Genomic DNA, 20,915 nt, shown 5'->3' on the forward strand with positions numbered 1-20,915 from the left:
ATGTTGACCAGGATGGTCTCAATCTCTTGACCTCGTGATCCACCCGCCTTGGCCTCCCAAAGTGCTGGGATTACAGGCTTGAGTCACTGCGCCCAGCCTGACAGTCTCACTCTTAACCACGCTGGAGTGCAAGGGCACAGTCACATCTCACTGCAGCCTCAACCTCTTAGGCTCAGGTGATCCTTCCATCTGCCTCCTGTGTAGCTAAGACAACAGGTGTGCATCACCATGCCTGGTTAATTTTTTGTATTTTTTGTAGAGACAGGGTTTTGCCATGCTGCCCAGGCTGGTCTCAAAGTCCAGGCCTCAAGAAATTCTACCACCTCAGCCTCCCAAAGTGCTGGGATTACAGGTGTGAGTGACTGTGTCTGAACTCCTCCAGGTCTTCTTGCAGCTTATTAGCTCTTTCTTTTCCTTTTTCTCTTTTTAAAAATAAATGCCCATGATTATTATAAGATAGAAACATGGAGAATTCCTTAGGGACTTTTTAAAATTTTTTTGAGATGGAATCTCACCCTGTCACCCAGGCTGGAGTACAATGGTGCAATATCTGCTCACTGCAACCTCCACCTCCTGGGTTAAAGTGAATCTCCTGCCTCACCGTCCTGAGTAGCTGGGATTACAGCTGTGTGCCACCACGCCCAGCTTATTTATTTATTATTTATTTGAGGGTTTTTTTTTTTTTTTTTAAGATGAGGCCTTGCCCGGTCACCCAGTCTGGAGTATAGTGGCATGATCATGGCTCACTGCAGCCGCAACCTCCCAAGCTCAAGCAGTCTTCCCCCCTCAGCCTCCTGAGTAGCTGGGACTACAGGCAGGAACTCCTGAGCTAGAGTTTCTGGGCTCAAGCCATCTTCCCGCCTTGGCTTCCCAAAGTGCTGGGATTACAGGCATGAGCCACCACACCTGGCCAGCTCATTTCTTTTGATCATTGAATAATGTTGCATTGTATGGATGTACCATAGTTTTATCTAATGCACCAATTGAAGGACATTTTACTTGGTTCCAATCTTTGGCAACTGAATAAACCTGCTCTAAACATTCATGCCCAGGTTTTGTGTGGGCATTAAGTTTCCAGCTCATTGGAGTAAATGCCTAGGAGTGCTATTGCTGGCCATATGGTAAACCTATGGTTAGCTCTGTAGAAACTGCCAGACTGCTTTTACATTCTTTTTTTTTTTTTTTTTTTTTTTTTTTTTTGAGACGGAGTTTCACTCTTGTTACCCAGGCTGGAGTGCAATGGCCGCAACCTCCGCCTCCTGGGTTCAGGCAATTCTCCTGCCTCAGCCTCCTGAGTAGCTGGGATTACAGGCACACGCCACCCATGCCCAGCTAATTTTTTTTTTTTTTGGTTTGTATTTTTAGTAGAGATGGGGTTTCACCATGTTGACCAAGGATGGTCTCGATCTCTTGACCTCGTGATCCACCCGCCTCAGCCTCCCAAAGTGCTGGGATTACAGGCTTGAGCCACCGCGCCCAGCTTACATGCTTTTTTTTTTTTTTTTTTTTTTTAAAGACAGAGTCTTGCTCTGTCGCCAGGCGCTAGGCTGGAGTGTAGTGGCCTGATCTCAGCTCACTGCAACCTCCGCCTCCTGGGTTCAAGCAATCCTGCCGCAGACTTCCGAGTAGCTGGGACTACAGGCGCATGCCACCACACCCAGCTAATTTTTGTATTTTTTGTAGAGACAGGGTTTTACCATGTTGGCCCGGATGGTCTCAATCTCTTGACCTCATGATCTGCCCGCCTTGGCCTCCCAAAGTGCTGGGATTACAGGCGTGAGCCACTGCACTTGACCCAGACTGCTTTTACATTCTAACCAGCAATGAAGGGGAGTTCTTGTTCCACATCCTCTCCAACACTGAGTGTTGTCATTGTCTTGGGTGTGCTGTGCTTTTTTTTTTTTTTTTGAGACGGAGTCTCGCTGTGTTGCCAGGCTGGAGTGCAGTGGCGCGATCTTGGCTCACTGCACCCTCCGCCTCCTGGGTTCAAGCAATTCTCCTGCCTCAACCTCCCGAGTAGCTGGGACTACAGGTGCGTGCTACCATGCCCAGCTAATTTTTTAAAAAAATTTTTAGGCTGGGCGCGGTGGCTCAAGCCTGTAATCCCAGCACTTTGGGAGGCCAAGGCGGGTGGATCACAAGGTCGAGAGATCGAGACCAACCTGGTCAACATGGTGAAACCCCGTCTCTACTAAAAATACAAAAAATTAGCTGGGCATGGTGGCGCGTGCCTATAATCCCAGCTACTCAGGAGGCTGAGGCAGGAGAATTGCCTGAACCCAGGAGGCGGAGGTTGCGGTGAGCCGAGATCGCGCCATTGCACTCCAGCCTGGGGAACAAGAGCGAAACTCCATATAAAAAAAAAAAAAAAAAAAAAAAAATTTTTAGTAGAGACACGGTTTCAACATGTTGGCCAGGATGGTCTCAATCTCTTGGCCTCATAATCCGACTGCCTTGGCCTCCCAAAATGTTGGGATTACAGGTATGAGCCACTGTGCCTGGTCTGTGCTGTGCTTTTAAATTTCTTTCTTTTTAAAGCAGGGCAGATTGGAAAGTGTGCCTTGTTTTCGTTGCCCACGTGAAGCTTGTTTTGAACTGTTTTATGTTCACAGTTTGGGATTTTTGAGGCAATATTGCTGAGCTGTCCTGTCAACCTGAATTTGAGCCCTTTATCTGCCACTAACCTTGCCATGTGACTCTGAGCAAGGTACCTAGCCTCTCTGTTCTTCAATTTCTTTATCTGTAAAATGCAGGTTATGCCCAGCTCATAGCACTGGTGTGAGGAATAAATGAAGATACGTGGAGATCACTTTTACATGGTATGTGACACTTGGTAGGCACCAAATCATCATTGATGGGAGGATCAGTCTATTCTTGCATGTCTACACACACACACACACACACACACACACACACGAGAGAGAGAGAGAGAGAGAGAGAGAGAGAGAGAGAGACAGAGTCAGAGTGAAATTGCAGAGATAGCACAAAGAGTTCCCATATACCTGTACCCAGCTTTCCCTATTAACTTCTTACATTAGTATGGTGCATTCATTAAAATTAATGAGCCATTATTTATTTATTTATTTTTTGAGACAGAGTTTCGCTCTTGTTACCCAGGCTGGAGTGCAATGGCGCAATCTCGGCTCACCGCAACCTCCGCCTCCTGGGTTCAGGCAATTCTCCTGCCTCAGGCTCCTGAGTAGCTGGGATTACAGGCACGCACCACCATGCCCAGCTAATTTTTTGTATTTTTAGTAGAGACGGGGTTTCACCATGTTGACCAGGATGGTCTCGATCTCTTGACCTCGTGATCCACCCGCCTTGGCCTCCCAAAGTGCTGGGATTACAGGCTTGAGCCACCGCTCCCGGCATAATGAGCCATTATTGAGATGCTTTTATTAACCCAAGTCTGTACTTCATTCAGATTTCTTTGGGTTATTCCTAATGTCCTTTCCTGTTCCAGGGTCCCATCCGGGACACCACATTCCATTTCGTCATCTTGTCTTCTTAGGCACTCTCCCTGTCTGGGTCACTTGATGAGTTGCTGTTGATTACACTGAAATTTAATTTTGGTGCAGACAGTGAGATCTCTGTTACAGAATTCTTAGGTTAAAACTTTATTCCTGGGTGTAGTGGCTCATGTCTGTAATCCCAACAGTTTGGGAGGTTGAGGCAGGCCGATCACTGGAGACCAGGAGCGATCACTATGTTGAGGTAACATAGTGAGACCCCCGTCTCTACTAAAAAGAGAAAAAAATTTGCCAGCCATGGTGGCACGCACCTGTAATCCCAGCTACTCTGGAGGCTGAGGCATGAGAATTTCTTGAACCCAGGAGGCAGAGGTTTTGGTGAGTTGAGATTTTGCCACTGTACCCCAGGCTGGATGATGAAGCCAGATTCTGTCTCAAAAAAAAGGCAAACCTTATTCTCAAAATTATTTTGGGGCACGTGGTAGTAGCCCCTGAGCTGGATGTGTGGTAGACTTCCGAGATCTTAACCTGAAGTCTGCCCTACTGTGGTGAAACCTGCTTGTATGCCAGAAAGCAGACCCAAGCTGCCAAAATCACCTGGACCATATCCTGCCCCGTTCGTCCTCACCCAGCTTCTGGTAAATAATGTCCATTGAAAAATGCTGGTCGGTCTGACATGGTGGCCTGAGCGATAACACATCTCAGGAATGTGGGAGAGGGGGTGAGGTAGGAAAAGGAAGCCACTGTGTTTTTTTCTGACAGTCCCTTCAACACTGCTGGTGACTTGGTGCTGGAAGGGTGTTGCCCCAGCATGTTAGCTGAGCTGTGTGGTTTTTCTGAGTGTTAGCAACTCATTGTTTCAGCTTGTGTTTCCTGCTTGACATCACCAAATGAAAACATGTCAGAGGTTTTGGGTTTCTGGCACCAAATCCAAGCTGGTTTATCAGCAAACGCTCCCCACGAGACAGTGGAGTCTGTGTGCTGGGGCAGAGCCACTCACCCTTTGACACTGGCTCTTTTCTGAGAACTGAAAATAAGCTGCAGAGGCTGTGACTTTGCTTTTCTTGGAACTGCTTTGTATTACCCCCCAAAAATGCAGAAAACCCTGATTTGGCAGCTTTTGGATTGCTGAGTTCTCTAATTCTTTCTGTTGCATATTCTTGTAATGCTCAAGTTTGACTACAAATTCTTCTGCATCAGGTGAAGCAGGAGGGGGAAGGAATGACCGTATGAAGTAACTGAATGTTTTGTCGCTCGGCCCGTTGCTGTGTGGTTTAATGGTTGACAAGAAAAAGCACCTGGAAGAGACACTGTGTAGAATTCCTTCCAATTCCAAGCGTCACAACCCTGCGATCTGCTGGCCAGCAGTTGGCTAGGGCTGGTGTTTCTGAACATCAGACTATAGCCCAAACTTACAGAGCAGCTGCAAGGATAAGGGGAAAAATGCATTTTCAGCCATAATGACCTACGTTTAGTAGATATTTTGGAGCTCATGCAAAAGGATATCTTCAAGGGGACTCTGCCTCCTTGCGATAGGGAGATAGTGCTGTCAGCCAAACCTGGGGTCCGGTCCTGGTCCTGCCCTTGCTGTCTGACTTTGGCCTTGAAAGTCGGTCTGTGAAGTGGAGACAATTCTTCCTTCAAAAGGTGGTACCTGATAGGTTCTTGGGAACTGAATTAGGTTTCCCCTCCTGAGAGTGGGTCTCTGTAGACAAGCACATACATCATTCTGAAATCATCTGTTGCTATCCCTGTTGAAGGTGCTTCCAGTGATGTGTGATTGTGTCTTACTTATATCAGTATCCCTGCCCAGCATGGGATCTTACATAACATACGTGGGCAGTCAGTCGGTGTTAGGACTGCCTGGGTTTTAGGCTGGAAGGCAGTGGAAATATACAGGCAAAGGCACAGTGTCTTGAACTTACACTTGGCCTGCAGCAGTTTTCAAATGAAAGGAGCCCCCTGCTTAGGAGGGCTTTTTTTTTTTTTTTTTTTTTTTTTTTTTGAGACGGAGTTTCGCTCTTGTCACCCAGGCTGGAGTGCAATGGCGCGATCTTGGCTCACCGCAACCTCTGCCTCCTGGGTTCAGGCAATTCTCCTGCCTCAGCCTCCTCAGTAGCTGGGATTATAGGCACGTGCCACCATGCCCAGCTAATTTTTTTTGTATTTTTAGTAGAGACGGGGTTTCACCATGTTGACCAGGTTGGTCTCGATCTCTCGACCTTGTGATCCACCCACCTCGGCCTCCCAAAGTGCTGGGATTACAGGCTTGAGCCACCGCGCCCGGCCTTGGAGGAGGGCCTTTTGGATTGGGCCCCCTGTATAGTTTATAGTGGACCCGAGGGTGATGGCTAGACTGTTGGGGAGTGCTCTTTAAGTACAGAGGGAAGACTTGGTAAAGACATAAAAGCATCGAGGAAAAGGAGTGAGACAGCCAAGTCCAAAGAACGATTCATGTGGCTTGGGCAGAATCTGAAATGAGAGGTCTTCGAGATTGACTAAATGTCTTTTGGTAAAGAATGCAAGTTCAGCTGGCCTCAGTGGCTCATGCCTGTAATCCCAGCATTTTGGGAGGCCGAGGTGGGCAGATCACCTAGGGTCAGGAGTTCAAGATCAGCCTGGCCAACATGGCGAAACCCCGTCTCTACTAAAAGTGCAAAAATTAGACAGATGTGGGGCGGGGGCACCTGCAATCCCAGCTACTTGGGAGGCTGATGCAGGAGAATCACTTGAACCCGGGAGGCAGAGGTTGCAATGAGCTGAGACTGCACCACTGCACTCCAGCCTGTGCATCAGAGCAAGGCTCTGTCTCAAAAAAATAAAACAAAACAAAAAGCATGGAAGTTCAACTAAGAATTAAGTGCCAGGGACTGTGCTAGAAGCGGTCTCATGAGTTGCTTCATTTTACTGTCCCAGTACCCCTGGGAGGTCCATTTCCCCTGTCCCCTTTGACAGCTGTGAAAACTGCAGCCATGGAAATGAAGTCCTTTGTCCAGGGGCTCTGTCCAGCCGCAGAGCCAGGTTATGAACCAGTAGGTGCCTCTCACCGTTAAGGACACTCTGTTGTTGCGGGTGGCCAGGACCAGCCTCTTTCCTTTGGCAGCTCTTCCCCAGGGCAGCTCTGAGAGCTGATGGTCTCTGCGCAGGCACTGGCACCCCATGTTGGTCTGTGCTCAGGAAATGGATGACAACCAGTTGCCAGAAAACAAAGGCACAAAATGAAGCAAAGGAAGGAAACGTGGCTATGAGAAGCTTCACCCCTGTCTACCCAGGAGTTCTGCCCATTATGGCCAGGCTGAGGTGGGGGTTGGGGGCTGCTGGATTTGGCAACCAGATGGGTTGTGAAGGACTTAGAGTGGGGCAGCCCCACTGTTCATTCGTTGGATGACCTTGAGTGGGTTATTTCACTGTCCTTACTTTTGATATCCATAGAAACAGGATGACATGGGGTCAGAGAGCTTAAATAATTCACCCACATGACTGTTAGCTAGAATCCACTGCTTAGAAGTTTACTTTAGTGGCTCATACCTGTAATCCCAGCACTTTGAGAGGCTGAGGCGGGCAGATCAGCTGAGGTCAGAAGTTTGAGACCAGCTTGGCTAACATGGTAAAACCCCATTTCCACTAAAAATACAAAATCATTACCCAGGCGTGTTGGTGCATGCTACTGGAGAGGCTAAGACAGGAGAATTGCTTGAACCTGGGAGGCAGAGGTTGCAGTGAACCAAGACTGTACCATTGCACTCCAGCTTGGGCAAGAAGAGCAAAACTCTGACTCAAAAAAAGAAAAAGAAACCACAAAAGTTCACCTTATTGGTCTTTCTGTGGCCAAGCACCTGCTGGCTTCCAGGCTCTGGGGATACATGAGGTGAACGAGACACATGATTGCTCCCTGTGCGGCGTGGTGTCTTCTGGGACCTCCCATTCCTCCTTATCATTCCTCCTTATCATTCCTGTTTAAGACTGAAAAAAGTCCTGTGCTTTTAAGAACTTGTGTGGTTAGATTGGGCTCACCTGGGTTTCCAGGCCAATCTCTCTGTCTCAAACCCCTTGCTAATCCCACCTGCAAAGTCCCTTTTGCTGCAGCCAGAGGTTCTCAGGATTAGGGCATGGACATTGTTGTGCGGGGAGGGACAGTCTGCCTACCTAGTCAGCCCTTTAGACCCCGAAGATGTGTGTTCATCCCAAATACAAAATACATTCATCCTGCCCCGAGGCCTCATCTCAGCATTATAACATCAACTCAAGAGTCCAAAATCTGCTCTAAATCTCGTCATTTAAATCGCCCCAATCTGGCTGGGGGAGGCTCTGGGGATGACCCATCCTGAGCAATTCCTATCCCTCTGTGAACCTGGAACTCACTAAACCAGTTACCTGGCCCTAAGGTGTAGTTAGCGGCCACCCAGAGGGGTACAATCTAGTTCTGTCCCTGATCCAAGGGACCTGATATGTGATATGGGCAAGAAAGACAAGGAAGAAACAAAGAGGCTGTATATGCAGAAATACTAGACCACTAAGCCTCCTTTCCTCCTGGTCACACAGGACAGGAAAGGAATTTCTCTAAAGGGTGTGTCGGCACCTAATTCCATGTCCTGTGAGCTTGGAAGAAGACCGAGCTAGACAGTTTCCTTCAGCGGGTACTGCTCATTTTAGAAAGTGAGTCAGGCCGGGTGCAGTGGCTCACACCACCACTTTGGGTGGCCGAGGCGGGCAAACTCCTGAAGCCAGGAGTTTGTCACCAGCCTGCCCAACCTGGTGAAACCCTGTCTCAACTACTAATACAAAAATTAGCCAGGCATGGTGGTACATGCCTGTGGTCCCAGCTACTCAGGAGGCTGAAGCAGGAGAATCGCTTGAACCCAGGAGGTGGAGGTTGCAGAGAGCCTAGATTGTGACCCTGCACTCCAGCTTGGGCCACAGAATGAGACTCTGTCTCAAAAAAGAAAAAGAGAGTTATAGTCAGGGCCTGCCCTGGGGTCTTCTATTGGACAGCTGTGCATTACTTGCAGGTGAAAATTTTCCCAGAGCACAGCTAAGCCTGATTGTCCTGCGTGTAGGAGTCCTGCGTGTAGCTAATTATCAGCTCCACCTGGGCTGTTTTTACCTGGTCCCTTCCCGTAGCTTTAATTAGGAACCAGGTGCTGGGGGCTCAAGAAAGTCTAAGCTTTTAGAAAGCTTTCCGGTGAGTCTCATCATCAACCAGGTTTGGCAGCCACAGATCTACAGCTTTCTGGCCCAGAGACACCTGGGGCACAGGAGGGGTCAGAACTGCGCATGACGCTGGTTGTGAACTGGTGAAGGTTCCCTCGAGTGGGGACCCTGGAGCCCAGAGGACCAGGACCAAGAGGTCCCCACCTACCCCAGGCTTCTGAGGAGAAGAAAGGAAGGCTGGAAAAAACTCATGTGGAAGAATAGAGCTGCTTTACCTCCTGGATGGGCAGGGCTGTCCTTGCTGTTGGGCTGTTGCAAGGTAGTGATATCAAGTTCCCTTCTTAAAAAACACTGTGCTGGAGTGCAGTAGCATGATCCCGGCTCACTGCAACTTTTGCTTCCCAGATTCAAGCAATTCTGCTGCCTTAGCTTCCTGAGTAGCTGGGATTACAGGCACGCGCCACCACGTCCAGCTAATTTTATTTTATTTTATTTTATTTTTGAGACAGAGTCTCGCTCTGTCACCAGGCGCTAGGCTGGAGTGCAGTGGCACAATCTCGGCTCACTGCAACCTCTGCCTCCCGGGTTCAAGCAATTCTGCCTCAGCCTCCCGAGTAGCTGGGACTACAGGCGCACGCCACCACACCCAGCTAATTTTTGTATTTTTAGTAGAGACGGGGTTTCACCATGTTGGCCAGGATGGTCTCGATCTCTTGACCTCATGATCAGCCTGCCTCAGCCTCCCAAAGTGCTGGGATTACAGGCTTGAGCCACCGCGCCTGGCTAATTTTTGTATTTTTTAGTAGAGATGGGGTTTTGCCATGTTGGCCATGTTGGTATTGATCTCTTGACCTCGTGATCTGCTTGCCTCGGCCTCCCAAAGTGCTGGGATTACAGGCATGAGCCACTGCATCGGGTCAGGAAAAATCTTTTTAAAGATGCATGTATATAGTAAAATGCATATCCCAACACAAACCTCGTTGCACCTGTTGATGTGTGTCTTAAGAAGCCTGAGGTAGGGAAGTTTGGTAGGTGGAAGTTACTTTTCATCTCCTTTCTCATAGCATGGTACATGGAAGAGGAGATTTTGGCTTTAGCATTTTGCTGTGAGTGTCCTGTTTATTCCATGGTCATGGGCCTTTTGTACCAAATTGACTTGAAAACCTTGTGAAATTATTTATGTAGAAATAAATAATGAGAAATCTTGGGTAACGGGAAAGCAACCGGCCGGTTTTGCAAAAACTCCAACATGGGTGGTTTATAAGTAATTGGAAAAACATGTCTCGTCTAAGTTGACTTAATCCTTTTTGCAGTGCTGGGGGCCTTAAGAGTTCCCAGAAGGTTTAAGGAGCATAATCAGCTCCCAAGGTGGTCAGCACAGTGACAAAAAAGAACAAAGGGCTCTGCCTGCTTCTGAGGGTCCTTCAGTCATGGCCAGCTCGGTCTAGGGGAGCAAAGACCCTGTCTGTCCTCAGTCTTCCTGGCTATGACAGGGGCATGGAGTTGGGAGAGCAGAGCGTGGGCACTTGTTCCGGCTGGAAACAGTCTTTGAAACGAGGTTCCAGAGGCAGAGTTTGAGACTCAACAGGAAAAGGAGATGGCCCATGTTGATGCTCTCAGAGTGGAGGGTCCTGAACTGTGTGATTATAAGCAGTGTTGGGTCTTTACATAGTTTTACAAAGTTATTTTCAGAGACACGGAAGTCAGTGGACCCACTTTCTCTTCCTCATTGGAGTTCTCTGGAAAAGAGTGTTCCCAGGGACAGATGATCTGACGGGGCCACGGTCCCACCCGTGTCCTTAAGAGGGAAAGCTCTGTCAGCAGAGGGAACCACAGCCCAGGCTGATCACACAGGCTGCACTAGGCCGGGATCTGTGGACATCAACAGCCTGCCCTCAGGCTCCCAAGTCAGAGAGGCCCGGTTGGTCCCAGTTCTCGCTTTGCTAGCCAGTCTCAGTCTCTGGCTTCATCTCTGGGGAAGAGGGGGTGGGGGGCGCTGACGCGATGTTGTTTGTGAGATGGAGCAAATGGCATTGCTCCTACCCCCACCAGAGTGGCTTCAGGATGAAATTCAACACAGGAAGCACCCTCCCCCCACCCCCATGGACCGAGAGGTGATGCTTAGAGTTATATGGGTTTGTGGTTTCCCCTTACTGTTTCCATTTCCTTCCTGAAACCCTGCAAGAGGCTTCTTTGGAATCGAAGGGTCTTTCATATGCCTGAATGTAGCTGAGAACAGCTGTCCCCAGTTAGCCAGGCTAGTTGGAGCCCAGGGCAAGTTGTCTGGGTTGTGGCTTTGAACTGCCAGAGCCACTGAGGCACAGCTGGCCCACTGCCAAGTGCTGCCAGCCATCCTGCAAATGCCACCATTGCTCATGCCTGGGAGACATTCTAGCATTGACCAAAAGGGTTGCCTGGTCTTGTCCTGCTCAGGACAGGCCACTCTAGAGTGATCTATAGTCATACTAAGGACAGATCTGGGTCCTGTGTTTCCCAGGGACTCTGAACACAGAATGCTGACAGGACCCCAGCCCATGGGCACAGCTCCTCTTGTTAGTATTAATTATGCAGTTATGTGAAATACACCCACTCTTGAAGACGGGGACAGCCAGTGATTAAAACAGTTGAGGGCAGGTCACCAGGCTGTTCCAGGCTCCATTAGAAAATGGCTCTGAGAGGGTTACTTTAGAGCATGGAAAAGGTCTCCCTGTTGGAGGGACTCTGTGCCTGGCCAGCCCCTTACTTTAAACCCTGGCCTATTCCAGCCACCCAAGAACCTTCATTAAGTGGCTCTGAAGTAGGAACGGTTACTTAATTTGCAGGGATCAGCATAAAATGAAAATAATTAATTTTCAAAAATTAAGATTTAAGTGGGCCGGGTGCAGTGGCTCACGCCTGTAATCCCAGCACAGGAGGCCAAGGCAGGCAGATCATGAGGTCAGGAGCTTGAGACCAGCCTGGCCAACATGGTGAAATCCCATCTCTACTAAAAACAAAAAAAATTAGCTGGGTGTGGTGGTGGGCACCTGTAATCCCAGCTACTCAGGAGGCTGAGGCAGGAGAATTGCTTGAACCTGGGAAGTGGAGGTTGCGGTGAGCCGAGATCGCGCCATTGCACTTCAGCCTGGGTGACAATGTGAGACTATGTCTCAAAGAGAAAAAAAGATTCAAGCAACAGAGCATTCAAGCAAGCATTAGGGACCCTGCTGAGCATGGGGCCCTAGCTGTGTAGTTTGTACACTGGCCTAGGTCTGGAGAGAGTGCAAGACAGGGAGCTGGCCTGTACCATGTGAGTCAACTGAGTCACCCTGCACTTTGTGGGGGTTGATGGGGATCTTTTCTATGCTGTTGGCATGGCAGGGCTGATGACATGAGCGGGTTGCATATGATACACTGGGATAAGCTGAGGGGACGGGGATTAGAGCAGGGTGCTCCAGGGAGCTTCATCTCTGTACAACAGGAAGTCCCTGAACTTGGACACATGACTTAATCATCTGTCACAAAGTTCAGAGCAAAACCCAGAAGGCCAGGCAATGATGCATTGAAACTGTCACTACACAAGTTAGCATTTTCCAGTATCATTAAAAATGTTTTATAGATACAAGGTCTCACTGTTTTGGTCAGGATGGACTCAAACTCTTGATCTCAAGTGATCCTCCTGCCTCGACCTGCTGAGGTGTGAGATTACACTCATGAGCCACTGCACCTGGCCTCCAACACTGTTAGTTAGTTTGTTTGTTTCTTGAGATGGAGTTTTGCTCTTGTTACCCAGGCTGGAGTGCAATGGCACGGTCTCGACTCACTGCAACCTCCACTTCCCAGGTTGACACGATTCTCCTGTCTCAGCCTCCTGAGTAGCTGGGATTACAGGTGCCCACCACCACACCCAGCAAATTTTTTTTATTTTTAGTAGAGACAGGGTTTCACCATGTTGACCAGGATGGTCTCCATCTCTTGACCTCATGATCCACCCACCTCGGCCTCCCAAAGTGCTGGGATCACAGGCATGAGCCACCACGCCCGGCCCTCCAACACTGTTTTACAATTTTTTATTTATCTGTGATTTTGGATTATACCTGTTTTGTACTTCCATTAGAGAAAATTGACCTGGCCAGGTAAGGTGGCTCACGCCTGTAATCTCAGCATTTTGGGAGGTCGAGGTGGGCAGATCACATAGCGTTTCTCCTGTGAGAGTTTGAGACCAGTTTGGACAACATGGTGAAACCCCACATGTACTAAAAACACAAAAATTAACCAGGCATGGTGATGGGTGCCTGTAATCCCAACTACTCAGGAGGCTGAGGAGGGAGAATCTCTTGAACCCATGAGATGGAGATTGTAGTGAGCTGACATTGTGCCACTGCACTCCTGTCTGGGCCACAGAACAAGACTCTGTCTCAAAAAACAAACAAACAAACAAACATAAACCAACAAAACAAAACAAAACTTTAAAAGCAGATTTTTGTCACTGCCAGGTGACCTTACTAGTCACTGACCATGGGTGTACAAGGACAAACGAAATCAGCATGAAAGAATTTGTGCCTTGTTTTCCTTGCCTTTGACCTTCAGCCCCATGCATTCCTGCAGATGCTTTGCCCACGGCAAACCTTTGAAGACCTTAACTTTTCTGTTTAAAGTGAGGTTTTCCAAGTGAATTTATGTTGTCTGGAAAAGGACTATCCCTTTACCGGAGAGCAGCTGGTATCCGAAGAGAATGAGATTAGATTGCTAAGGACACCCTTGTTTGCATTGTTTGGTTTATATAAATTATTGATGAATAAGAAAAATAAGTTTATTTTTTTAATTGCATTTTAGGTTTTGGGGTACATGTGAAGAACATGCAAGATTGTTGCTCAGGTACACCCATGGCAGTGTGATTTGCTGCCTTTCTCCCCATCACCTACATCTGGCATTTCTCCCCATGTTATCCCTCTCCAACTCCCCACCCCCTGCTGTCCCTCCCCTATTTCCTCCCAACAGACCCCAGTGTGTGCTGCTTCCCTCCCTGTGTCCATGTGTTCTCATTGTTCAATACCCGCCTATGAGTGAGAACATGCGGTGCTTGGTCCTCTGTTCTTGTGTCAGTTTGCTGAGAATGATGGTTTCCAGGTTCATCCATGTCCCTACAAAGAACACTAACTCATCATTTTTTATCGATGCATAATATTCCATGGTGTATATGTGCCACATTTTCCTTGTCCAGTCTATCATCAATGGGCATTTGAGTTGGTTCCAGGTCTTTGCTATTTAAAAAGTGCTGCAATGAACATTCATGCGCATGTGTCCTTATGGTAGAAAAATTTATAATCCTTTGGATACATACCCAGTAATGGAATTGCTGGGTCAAATGGAATTTCTATTTCTAGGTCCTTGAGGAATCGCCACACTGTCTTCCACAATGGTTGAACTAATTTACACTCCCACCAATAGTGTTAAAGTGTTCCTATTTCTCCACATCCTCTCCAGCATCTGTTGTCTCCAGATTTTTTAATGATCGACATTCTAACTGGAGTGAGATGGTATCTCAATGTAGTTTTGATTTGCATTTCTCTAATGACCAGTGATGATGAGCATTTTTTCATGTTTATTGGCCTCATGTATATTTTCTTTTGTAAAGTGGCTGTTCATATCCTTTGCCCATTTTCAAATGGGCTTGTTTTTTTCTTGTAAATCTGTTTTAGTTCTTTGTAGATTCTGGATATTAGTCCTTGTCAAATGGGTAGATTGCAAAAATTTTTTCCCATTCTGTTGGTTGCTGGTTCACTCTATTGACTGTTTCTTTTGCTGTACAGAAGCTGTGGAGTTTGATTAGGTCCCATTTGTCTATTTTGGCTTTTGTTGCCAATGCTTTTGGTGTTTTGGTCATGAAGTCCTTGCCTATGCCTATGTCCTGAATGGTTTTGCCTAGATTTTCTTCTAGGGTTTTTATGGTGTTAGGTCTTATGTTTAAGTCTTTAATCCATCTGGAGTTAATTTTAGTGTAAGATGTCAGGAAGGGGTGCAGTTTCTGCTTTCTGCACATGGCTAGCCAGTTTTTCTAACACCGTTTATTAAACAGGTAGTCCTTTCCCCATTGCTTGTCTTTGTCAGTTTTGTCAAAGATCACATGATTGTAGTGTGAGGTGTTGCCTCCAAGGCCTCTGTTCTGCTCCATTGGTCTATATCTCTGTTTTGGTACCAGTACCATGCTGTTTTGATTACTGTTCTTTTTGCTTAGAATTGACTTGGCTATGTGGGCTTTCTTTTGGTTACATATGAAGTTTAAGGTGATTTTTTCCAGTTTTGTGAAGAAGGTCATTGATAACCTGATGGGGATAGCATTGAGTCTGTAAATTACTTTGGGCAGTATGGCCATTTTCATGATATTGATTCTTCCTAACCATGAACATGGAATGTTTCTCCATCTGTTTGTGTCCTCTCTTATTTTGTTGAGCAGTGGTTTGTAGTTCTCCTTGAAGAGGTCCTTTACATTCCTTGTTAGTTGTATTCCTAGGTATTTTACTCTCTTTGTAGCAATTGTGAATGGCAGTTCTTTCTTGATTTGGCTCTCTTTAACTCTGTTATTGGTGTATAGGAACACTTGTGATTTTTGCACGTTGATTTTGTATCCTAAGACTTTGCTGAAGTTGCTTATCAGTTTCAGGAGATTTTGGGCTGAGACAATGGGATCTTCTAAATATACAATCATGTCATCTGCAAATAGAGACAATTTGACTTTCTCCTTTCCTATTTGAATACCCTGTATTTTGTATTTGGGATGAACACACATCTTCGGGGTCTAAAGGGCTGACTAGGTAGGCAGACTGTCCCTCCCCACACAACAATGTCCATGCCCTAATCCTGAGAACCTCTGGCTGCAGCAAAAGGGACTTTGCAGGTGGGATTAGCAAGGGGTTTGAGACAGAGAGATTGGCCTGGAAACCCAGGTGAGCCCAATCTAACCACACAAGTTCTTAAAAGCACAGGACTTTTTCAGTCTTAAACAGGAATGATAAGGAGGAATGGGAGGTCCCAGCATGGTACTGGTACCAAAACAGAGATATAGACCAATGGAACAGAACAGAGGCCTCAGAGGCAACACAACATATCTACAACCATCCGATTTTTGACAAACCTGTCAAAAACAAGCAATGGGGAAAGGATTCCCTGTTTAATAAATCGTGTTGGGAAAACTGGCTAGCCATGTGCAGAAAGCAGAAACTGCACCCCTTCCTGACACTAAAATTAACTCCAGATGGATTAAAGACTTAAAGATAAGACCTAACACCATAAAAACCCTAGAAGAAAATCTAGGCAAAACCATTCAGGACATAGGCGTAGGCAAGGATTTCATGACCAAAACACCAAAAGCATTGGCAACAAAAGCCAAAACAGACAAATGGGACCTAATCAAACTCCACAGCACAGCTTCTGCACAGTAAAAGAAACAGTCATTAGAGTGAATCGGAAACCAACAGAATGGGAAAAAATTTTTGTTGTCTACCCATCTGACAAAGGGCTGATATCCAGAATTTACAAAGAACTCGAACAGATTTACACGAAAAAAACAAACAAGCCCATTCAAAAGTGGGCAAAGGATATGAACAGACACTTTACAAAAGAAGACATACATGAAGCCAACAAACATATGAAAAAATGCTCATCATCACTGGTCATTAGAGAAATGCATATCAAAACTACATTGAGATACCATCTCATGCCAGTTAGAATGGCGATCATTAAACAATCTGGAGACAACAGATGCTGGGGAGGATGTGGAGAAATAGGAACACTTTAACACTGTTGGTGGGAGTGTAAATTAGTTCAACCATTGTAGAAAACAGTGTGGTGATTCCTCAAGGGCCTAGAAATAGAAATTCCATTTGACCCAGCAATTCCATTACTGGGTATATATCCAAAGGATTATAAATCGTTCTACTATAATGACACATGCGCATGAATGTTCATTGCAGCACTTTTTAAATAGCAAAGGCCTGGAACCAACCCAAATGCCCATCGATGATAGACTGGACAGGAAAAATGTGGCACATATACACCATGGAATATTATGCAGCCATCAAAAACGATGAGTTCGTGTCCTTTGTAGGGACATGGATAAACCTGGAAGCCATAATTCTCAGCGAACTGACAGAGGAGCAGAAAATCAAACACTGTATGTTCTCACTCATAGGCGGGTGTTAAACAATGAGAACACATGGACACAGGGAGGGAAGCACTACACACTGGGGTCTGTTGTGGGGAAATAGGGGAGGGACAGTGGGGGTTGGGGGTTGGGGGGGATGACATGGGGAGAAATGCCAGATATAGGTGAAGGGGAGGAAGGCAGTGAATCACACTGCCACGTGTGTACCTATGCAACAATCTTGCATGTTCTTCACATGTACCCCCAAACCTAAAATGCAATAAAAAAAACACCAAAATATCATTTTTAGTGCCATCCTTCCCGTACCAGTCTTTTAAGAAATTGACATGTAATTCACATACCACAAAATGCAGCAATTTAAAGTGTACCATTCTTTGGCGTTTTTTTGTTTGTTTCTGAGATGGCGTCTTGCTCTGCCACCCAGGCTGGAGTATATGGTGTGATCTTGGCTCACTGCAACCTGCGCTTCCTAGATTTAAGCCATTCTCTCACCTCAGTCTCCCGAGTAGCTGGGGTTAAAGGCACCCACCATTGTGCCTGGCTAGTTTTTGTATTTTTTGTAGAGACAAGGTTTCACCATGTTGGCCAGGGTAGTCTTGAACTCCTGACCTCAGGTGATCTGACTGCCTCAGCCTTTCAAAGTACTGGGATTACAGGTGTGAGCCACTGCACCAACCCCATATTCTGTTTTTAATTGTTCCAACAAAAAAGTAGGAAGTCTACATATTACATATCTATTTATCTGTTAATAGAGCTTTCTTATAATTAATATTTACATAGGTATCTTTTTTCATCCTGTTGTTTTCATCTTATCTGTGTTTTTGTATTTAAAGGGTGCCTCTGCTACACATTATATAGGTGGATCATGTTTTTGTTTGTGTTTCTTAAAATTCAATCTTCACTGTTTCAGTCTCACTAAACACTTGGAGTGTTTATTTCACTTAAGGTTCAATGGAATTTCTAATGTATGCCATTTGTGTTCTGTCACCTAGGCTGGAGCAGTCGTGTGATCTCGGCTCACTGCAACCTCCACCTCCTGGATTCGAGCTATTCTCCTGCCTTGGCCTCCCAAGTAGCTGGGATTACAGGTGTGTGCCACCGTGGCTGGCTAATTTTTTTTGTATCTTTAGTAGTGAGCTAGCTTGCCTGGCCTATTTTTTTTGTTACTCCTTTCCTGCCTTCTTTTGGATAAATGGAATGACTCTTCACGTATCCTTTCATCTCTAATGGCTTTTTGGCTGTATCTCTTTGCTCTATGCTTTTAGCTATATATGCTTTCTTTGGCAATTGTTCTAGGGATTACAACACGCACCCTGACTTTTCACAGTTCACCTGCAGTGCTTATGACACCACTTGGGCATTAAGTCAGTGAAAAGGAATGAAGTACAGACATGAGCCACATGTGGGTGAACCTGACACTTTATGCCAAGTCCAAGCAGCCAGTCACAAAGGGCCACATATTGCATAATCCCATTTTTATGAAATGTCCAAAATGGGAAAATCCAGAGAGAGAGGTGACCGGATTACTGGTCACCTAGTGCTGGGGAGAGGGGAAGGAAGAATTGGGAGGGGTGATGACTAAGGATAACAAGGTTCCTTGTTGGGTAAATGAAAATGTTCTAAAATCAATTGTGGTAATGGATGTACCATTATGTGAGTAAACAAAGAGCCGCTTGATTTTGACACTTTATTTCTTTATTTATTTTGGAGACAGTCTCATTCAGTTGCCTAAGCTGCAGTGCAGTGGCATGATCTTGACTCACTGCAACCTACACCTCCTGGGTTCAAGTGATTCTTCTGCCTCAGCCACTGGAGTAGCTAGGATTATAGGCATGTGCCACCACACCCAACTAATTTTTTTGTTTTTTGAGACAGAGTCTTGCTCTGTCACCTAGGCTGGAGTGGAGTGGCGTGATCTCAGCTCACTGCAGCCTCCACCTTCTAGTTTCAAGTGATTTTTCTGCCTCAGCCTTCCTTGTAGCTGGGATTACAGGTGCCTGCCACAACGTTGGGCTTTTTTTTTTTTTTTTAAGTAGAGATGGGGTTTCACCATGTTCGTCAAGTTTGGTCTCAAACTCCTGACTTCAGGTAACCTACCCACCTTGGCCTCCCAAAATGCTGAGATTACAGGTCTGAGCCACTGCATCTGGCTCCATAAGGTAAACTTATATTTACTTTTTAAGAAACTGCCAAACTGTCTTTTGGAGTGGCCATGCTGTCTTATGTTCCCCCAGCATCTGTGAAGGCTCCACTTCCACACACCCCCACTTGATATTGATTGACATTTTTTTTGTTTGTTTGTTTTTTGAGATGGAGTCTCGCTCTGTCACCCAGGCTGGAGTGCAGTGGTGCAGTCTCGGCTCACTGCAACCTCTGCCTGTGGGTTCAAGCAATACTCCTGCCTCAGCCTCTCGAGTAGCTGGGACTACAGACACAGGCCACCATGCCCGGCTAATTTTTCTTGTATTTTTAGTAGAGACAGGGTTTTGCTATGCTGCTCAGGCTGGTCTTGAACTCCTGACCTCATGATTCACCCACCTCGGCCTTCCAAAGTGCTGGAATTACAGGTGTGAGCCACAACATCTGGCTGTGACATCTTTTTTAATGTTGAACCTTTCTCAATAACATGTGCAGCATGGCTTTCTTTGCATTCAAAGTGTTTTATTGAAAGATTTCTTCATATGGATTGTGTGTGTATATTTTAACACATTTATTGCTGAGAGTTTTGTTTTTTGGGGGTGTGCTGTTGCAAATGGGATGCTTTCTTCTCTTTTCTAACTGCTTGTTTGTACATAAGAAGACTGTCTGAGGCCAGGCTTGGTAGCTCAGGCCTGTAATCCTAACATTTTGGGAGACTGAGACAGAAGGATTGCTTGAGCCCAGGAGCTTGAGACCAGCCTGGGCAGCATAGTAAGACCTCATCTTTATTTTTTTTGAGACAGGGTCTTGCTCTGTCACCCAGGCTGGAGTGCAGTAGTGCAGTTCTGGCTCACTGCAACCTCCGCCTCCCAGATTCAAGCAATTCTGTTGCCTCAGCCTCCCGACTACTTGGTGTGACAGGTATGTGTCACCACACCCAGCTAATTTTTGTATTATTAGTAGAGTCAGGGTTTTGCCATGTCGGCCAGGCTGGTATTGAACTCCTGGCCTCAAGCAATCCACCTGCCTTGGTCTCCCAAAGTGCTGGGATTACAGGCATGAGCTGTGCCTGGCCCCAACTTTATAGTTTAAAAATTAAGAAAAAGAAAGCTGTTTAGTATATTCCTTTGTACCTAACTCCTTAGCAGAATCTGCCTGCCTCATTTTTCAGAGTAAATATAACTATTTTACCTTCTGCTTTTTTTCTTTAATGTCTTACTTTCCTCACCTAGTTGCGTCAGCTAGGGCCTTCAGAATAATAGTGGTAACAGAGGGCATTCTTTTGTTCCAAAGGCTGATGGAGGCTTCTATTGCTTCCATCCCTTACAAATAATGCTGGGCTTTGGCTTGATGGATGTGTATCTGGGTGTAATTTCCTTTATAGTGTGTAATATAAGGAGGTATCCCTCTTTATAATTTGATAAGTTTCTTTTATAAATTTTGTAGTAAATTTTGTCAAATGCCTTTTCAACATCTATGATGATTATGATTTTTAACATATTAATATAAATGAAAAGATGTTCTAATTTTGAGCCATCCTTTTCACACTGTACAAGTCTCACGTGGTTTAGGTAACTTTTTAAAAGTCCCAGTGGGGTTTATCTGCTATTATTTTAATTTGGATTTTCATACATTGATTTTTATGTAAACATCTTGTTTTGTTTTAGAGATAGGGCCTTGCTATGATGCCCAGGCTTGAGTGAAGTGATATGATCACAGTTTATTGTAATTTTAAACTCCTGGGCTCAAGTGATCCTCTTGCCTCAGCCTCCTGGATAGCTGACACTACAGGCACATGCCACCATGCCTGGCTAATTTTTAAATATTTTGTAGAGACAGAGCCTTGCTATGTCGTCTAGGCTGCAGTTCAGTGTACATTGTCGATGTGAAAATTTATTGGTCTTTCTGCTGGAATCATTCCCTCTCGCATCTGTTTGTCTTTAAATTCTGGGCATGCACACACACTCCACCTGCACATCCTAACTGCAAAATATTGATGTTGTCCAACCTGC

The sequence above is a fragment of the Saimiri boliviensis genome, chromosome 7, assembly GCF_048565385.1.
Source record: "Saimiri boliviensis isolate mSaiBol1 chromosome 7, mSaiBol1.pri, whole genome shotgun sequence".
NCBI lineage: Eukaryota > Metazoa > Chordata > Mammalia > Primates > Cebidae > Saimiri > Saimiri boliviensis.